The sequence below is a fragment of the Neophocaena asiaeorientalis genome, unplaced genomic scaffold (assembly GCF_003031525.2).
Source record: "Neophocaena asiaeorientalis asiaeorientalis breed wild unplaced genomic scaffold, Neophocaena_asiaeorientalis_V1.1 scaffold648, whole genome shotgun sequence".
NCBI classification, from domain to species: Eukaryota; Metazoa; Chordata; class Mammalia; order Artiodactyla; family Phocoenidae; genus Neophocaena; species Neophocaena asiaeorientalis.
The window spans coordinates 6,185,639-6,192,485 of NW_020172781.1; positions in this window are offsets into that span (position 1 = coordinate 6,185,639).

A 6,847-nucleotide genomic window follows, 5' to 3' on the forward strand; every position below is an offset into this window, starting at 1 on the left:
GCAGTTTTGCTGTGTGATGTGTGATGTAATCCCCTCCTCCCCATCTACACCAAAACTTCAGTAAAATCCACACTCCTTGACTGTATGTTCAAGTTGACTTTGCTTTCTCTTCCTTTTCCTTCCTCCTTCCCCCACTTCCTCCTCTTCTTCCTTATAGGTGACCTGAGTCTGGTCTGAAGTGGACATGGGAAAGGACAACTTCTGCAGGGCTGGCCCAAGCACATATACTTCCCATTTTATTAAAAGGAAATGTGAATTTCCAGTGTTAAGAAATCACCATCTAGCCCAGCTCTGTCCTTGTATGTTAACTTTAAATCTTGTATTTTAAAGTCACAAAAGTAACACCTCCTTATTGGAAATCAAGCAACACAGAAGCATAAAAAGTAAGTCCTGTCTCCCTTGTCCCCTTGCAGCCCCACTTACTCCTTACTTCATCATCGAAAAGGCAGAAGCCCAAGAGGTTAAGTGCCTTTGCTCTAAATAGCACTCATTTTGGTCTGCAGTGAAGCCTCTTATGAGCGACCCATCTCTCAAAAGGCCAGACCCGGAAAGCCTGTTCTTTAGAATGTTGACAATCCGCCCAAAAGGTCTGAGAGCGTCTTCACCTAAAACAATTTGCATTGATCTCTGTGGGTGCAGTTTCCATTCTACGTTGAAGTGGGCAGAATGAATGTCATTATCAGAGCCTCCTGTGGGGTGGTTGTATCTTGGTGCGAGCGCCCACAGATGGTGTCAGGGACTAGCCCCTGGTTTAGGGACTCAATTCTCCAAGTCAGTTGAGTGAGGTCAACTTATTAATTTATCTTTGCAGTGACCAGGATGCTTGTGGATCCATTATCTGGCTCAGGGACTTTCAAAGGCTTTGATCATGGCTCACAGTTAGAAGTCCATTTTACGAAGCAGCCCGGTACACACACATCACACACACACACACACACACACACACGCTCACACGCACCTCTAAAAGAAATGTTTCACAAAACAATGCTTAAACCATGCCACTCACTTTCTGCTGATCTTTATTCCATTCCATTTGACTGAAATATTTGAAAATGCTGTTTGCATCTGTCTAAATGCATTTCATGACCTACCAATTGGGCTTGAGTCGCCTAGATTAAAAAACACTGATCTAGGGCTTCTCAAAATCAAGGAGTCTTGGAAGGAAGCAAAGTTCATCAGAAAGTTGCTTGCTGTCCCTCGAATCAGAGTCGAGAGTGTCAAAGCATCTTGAAGGTAAATTCAGCAAGGCTGCCATAGCTCTGCCTGGGTTATTTCTGCTCCAGTGTGGGGCTCACTTCTCTTCTGACTGCAATGCTTGTATTTGCCAAGGAGTGATAATCGCTCCCACTTACTGAGTGCTTACAGCGTGCTAAGTATTGAAGGGTAAAAGAAAATTTTGAAAGAGGTTTAATAATACGGTAGAAATGAGTAGATAGATGTTAAGTGGGGGAAAGCAGCCCTCTGCCGAAGGTCCTGCCCCAAGACGAGTATAATGAAACCAAGTTGTTTTAACACCTGCTGCCGTCAGTGAGACATGGAAGGGGAAACATCTGTCGTTAACATGGTTGTGGTCACGCAGCGTGATACAATTTGCACACTTTTGGGTGAAAACCGGCAATAGGGTTTTTACTAGGAAGGGCTGCTCAGATTCTAACTATGGAGGCTCAGGACCCCAAATCTCCCCAGTGTTACTGTCACAAGATAATGAGAAAGAAGCAGCTGCAGAGACCTGAGAGGGTCCCAAGTGGGATGCCATGGGCAAGATCCTCTGTGATGGGAAGAGAGAGAGCAGAGGAAGGAGAGATTTTTGTTTGTTTTGCATTTGAGAACTCTAAGCAGGATGCAGGCTGCACATCGCCATCTGCCTGTGATTGAATCCATGTAGGTAGTAAATAACATAGTCGCACACCCAGGTTGCGTCACTGGTCAGTATCGACATCTGCAGAGCCCTTGGGCTGGGGAAAGATGGATGCCCTCTCTCCTGATGCCCGGGGTGGGGCAATCAAGGCAGCCTGCTGCCAAGAAGAGTTAGGAGATCAACACCAAACACTTTATTTTAATTTACTTCGATCAAGTAAATAACAACTAGATTAAGATATAAAACATTTCCAGCCTCCAGAAGGCTCCTTCCTTCCTCTCCTAATCAATCCCCGCCAAAGGGAACCCTATTCTGACCCCTATCAACATCTATTAATTTTGTCTATTTTTCAATATTTTTCTTTTTTTTTTTTTTTCAATTTTTGGCCGCACCCTGCGGCATGTGGGATCTTAGTTCCCTGACCAGGGATTGAACCCATACCCCCTGCATTGGAAGGCGAAGTCTTAACCACTGGACCGCCGGGGAAGTCCCTCAGTTTCTTATAAATGGTCTTATACCATGTGTATTCTTGTGTGTCTGGCCTCTATAACTTGACAGCATGTTGATATGATTTATCCATGTTGCACAGGCAGTCGTGGTTTGTGCTTTTCTTCCTGGCTGTGTAGTATTCCACTGTATGAACATGCTACAGTGTATCGTTTTGATAGTTGATCGATGTCTGAGTGGTTTCTGCTTTGGCTGTGAATAGAGCTGCTGTGAACATTCGTGTACAGGTTTTTTAGGTATACAGAAGCACTCCTTTTTCTGCAGGATATGTATATCTTGGAGTAAAATTCCTCAGACATGTTAAACATGTATTTAGTTTGAGCAGAAACCACCAAACAATTTTCCAAAATGGTCAATCCAGTTTACACTCATACCAACACTATGTAAGAGCGCCATATGGTCTACATCCTTGTCAACATTTGGTTTTGTTTGTATTTTTTATTTGAGTCATTCCAATTTAAAACTCTGTTACATACATCATTACATGTTATATTATATGGATTTTCCCAGATCTTTATGACAAGTGTATTATTGTTCTCATTTTCTTTTTTTTTTTTGCGATACGCGGGCCTCTCACCGTTGTGGCCTCTCCCGTTGCGGAGCACAGGCTCCGGACGTGCAGGCTCAGCAGCCATGGCTCACGGGCCCAGCCGCTCCGTGGCATGTGGGATCTTCCCGGACCGGGGCACAAACCCGTGTCCCCTGCATCGGCAGGTGGACTCTCAACCACTGCGCCACCAGGGAAGCCCTGTTCTCACTTTCTGAATAAAGAACCAGAGGCCTTGGGAGGTAGAACACTTGTCTTAGGGCACTTGGCTAGTGTATAATAAAGGTGAGATTCAAACTGTGTACCTAACACCCTGGTCTTGGTTCCTGCTGGTTATCCCATGGTCAACCAATCAAGTTAGTGTTTAGGTTGGGGTACTTTGGGGCACAGTCCCCATGGTGTGGTTGTATTATTTCATTAAGTTTGTGCCTGCACCCTCATTCAATCTTATATTTCCCTGTAGACTATGGTGATATAACTAATTCTTTTTCATCATTCAAAGAATAAAGTTAATTATTTAGTTTAAAAACCACATAATGTTTTAAAAACAAATAGCAGGTTACTTGAACCAGTGACCAAGGATTTTGTTCTCTTCAATGGAGGAAAGATTCCCAGAGTTACAGTGGGCAGACTCTAGGGTGACCCCCTGTGATCCCACCTCCCACACCCTTGTATAGCCCCCTCTCCTGGAGCATGGGTGAGACATGCAGCTGGTTTTTAACCAGCATAATATGAAAAGGGGATGGGACGTGTAAGGTTATAATGCTCATTGTGAGATGATTTGATGAAGTACGTGGTCGTGTTGGGGAGACCTGTGTAGCAAGCCTCTGAGTGCAGCTTCTAGGAGCCAGGGGCAGCCTCTGGTCAACAGTCAGCAAGAATCCAAGGTCCTAAATCCAACAGGCCATTAGGAACGAAATATTGGCAGCACCCACGTAAACGTGAAGCAGATCCTTCCCCAGTCGAGCCTCAGATGAAATTGCAGCCCTGGCTGACAGTTGATCGCATCCCTGTGAGATCCTGAACAGAGGACCCCATTAAGTCATAACCAGAGTCCTTACCTGCAGGGTCTTTGAGATGCTAAACGTGTAGTATTGCTACACAGTGATAACTAGTACAAAAGCCTTGTCTCTGCATGGAGATACAGAATGCAATAAAGAAACCTAAGCTGATAAGCTGATCAACAGATCTTATCCAATTTAAGTGCTGGTAATAGACAACCACATCATTCCTGGATGGGAAAGCAACCTCCTTATGTAGATGCTTAAGTCCTATAACTCATGACCAGCCGATGAAGGCTTTTGGAGTCAAACATCCCACAGTGTCTGGACTGTAATCTCACAGTCTTGGGGAATCACTTTCTCGCTTGCACATTTCTTGGGTTCTAAGTGTGATCAGGATGATCGTAATGACTCCCAAGTGGGCTGTCGGTTGTGGCAACATTTCTTGAGCAAGGGCTCCACTGGAGAAGTTTCTTAATCATGTGCTGGGTGTCCACACGGATGGCAACTGAACTGATGGGGCAACAAAGGTGGGTGAGCATAGGGGAGAGGACAGCTTCTGTCAGATACAGCCCTAGCACCCAGATCCTGCAGTGACCCCGCAGAACTTTGGCCCTAGCTGATTAGCCCCACAAGTTACCATTTGCACATAGCATCTATTTGCATAATACACACTAGTCCCTGGCACTTCAGAGGAGGAGGCAAAACAGACATTTCTTTGCCCATCACTCTTATTTGTTTAGAAATATTAAGGCTTGGATGGATGGAGTTATCACTTGTTTGCTATCTCATTCCTATTTAAAGCAGTTTATAAGGAAAGTCCTCCAGAAAAACCCAGCCTCCCCCCCCGACCCCAACCCCTACACATGACTTTTTGGGGACTGTGGTAAAGGAAGGGGAAGGTCATTAACCAGAGAGCTGCCAGAGCTCTCGTTCACATGGTCAACTGGATCACGTCACATCCCTGTTTGACTCTGTCCGTGGCTCCCCCTTGCTCCCGGGACGAAGTGTGTGCTCCATGGCCCTGCAGGGTCTGACTTCTGCCCTGTCTCAGGGCTCACCTCACAGCCCTTGTTCTCCATCCATGTTCTTTCTGCTCGTGTCCTTTCCCCAGCCTGCATCCTCCACCTGGTAGCCATGCCCTTCCCCTTTCTGCTCATCCTTCAGTACTCAGGTTACATGTCACCTCCTCGGAGAAGCCCTCCTGGATCCATACCTCATTGGAAGGTCCCTGCTGTAGGCACTCTCATACCCCTGTATCCTTCTGGCACATAACATGATTTCAATGAAACAATCAGTGAACTGCCAGTGAAGTGCCCCTGCTAGAAAGTTATTCTGTGAAGGTAGGAGGTACTACCTGCTCCCACTATCATCCCAGGGCCCACAATAAAAATTTGCTAACTAGGGCTTCCCTGGTGGCGCAGTGGTTTGGAGTCCGCCTGCCGATGCAGGGGACACGGGTTCGTGCCCCGGTCCGGGAGGATCCCACATGCCGCGGAGCGCCTGGGCCGGTGAGCCATGGCCGCTGGGCCTGCGCGTCTGGAGCCTGTGCTCCACAATGGGAGAGGCCACAACAGTGAGAGGCCTGCGTACCGCAAAAAAAAAATAAAAAATAAAAAATTTGCTAAGTGATTGATGGAGTGAAGAAATCTATGAACAAATGAATGAATGGAGATCAATGTAATTTTTTAAATGTAACTTTTTATTCTGAGATTTTGATTGGCTTCCCAGAGACTAGGAGAGGAGCTTTCCTCATCTTCTGATAATTATCACTTTTGCTCTGGTGTTTATGGTGGCTGGATTATGATTCCCTCTAGGGGACCGATGTCTGCTCTCAGAGGGGTCAGGTTTGGTGATGCTGGCCAAGAAGGTCGTAAGGTTGGCATGGCAGGGGGTGACATTGGCTGGTCACAGTAACAGGAAAGAGAGCTTTGGGGCTGGAGAGGTTCAGATTTTGATTAAGGAGGAGCATGGAGAAGTAGAGCGGGGTATTTGTGCCTGAAGGACTAAAGGGTCAGGGGGAGACGGGAGGAAGAGAGAAAGGGGAAAGAAAGGAGAAAAGGGCTTGGGAAATGGAGGGAGCCCCAGGAAAGACTCTTTGACAGCTCTTCTTATTGCTCAGAAGAGACTAAGTGGAGTCTCTCTCAGAGAGATGCCAGGGTTGCCATTTGAGCAGAGAATTGAGTAATGGGGGGCCCAGAAGAGACCTCGAAGGAGAGGGTTCCAGGCAAAGGGACAAGGGGTAAAAGCCTCCAAAGCTAGACTTGGTTTGGCCAGAGTGATCCGGGCTCAGTGAGTAGCAGGAAGTGAGTTGGAAAGCACATTTGAATGGGATTTTTATAGTTTATTGCACTCTTGAACATGTACTACGTTGTTTTGTTTGAGCCAGCAGCCCCATGACTTAGAGCATAAGGACATTTAGAAGCCAGGAATCAGGGGACCAACCTCTGGGCTCAGACTAAAATGGTAGCTAGACTTACCATGTGACCATTTCTTAATGTATATAAATATCCAATCACTATGATGTACACCTGAAACTAATATGACATTGTATATCAATTCTACTCCAATTAAAAAAATAAGACATCCTCTCCAGACTTAAATAAGCTATGAACATTTCAAAGCATGTAATTTTTCTTTCACCTTGACTCACAACAGTACATTCTTTAGTTAATGTAGCAAAACAAAAACAAAACACAAAACAAAACCAAAAAACAGGGGCTTCCCTGGTGGCGCAGTGGTTGAGAGTCCGCCTGCCGATGCAGGGGACACGGGTTCGTGCCCCGGTATGGGAAGATCCCACGTGCCGCGGAGTGGCTGGGCCCGTGAGCCATGGCCGCTGAGCCTGCGCGTCCGGAGCCTGTGCTCCGCAACGGGCGAAGCCACAGCGGTGAGAGGCCTGTGTACCGCAAAAAAAAAAAAAACAAAATAAAA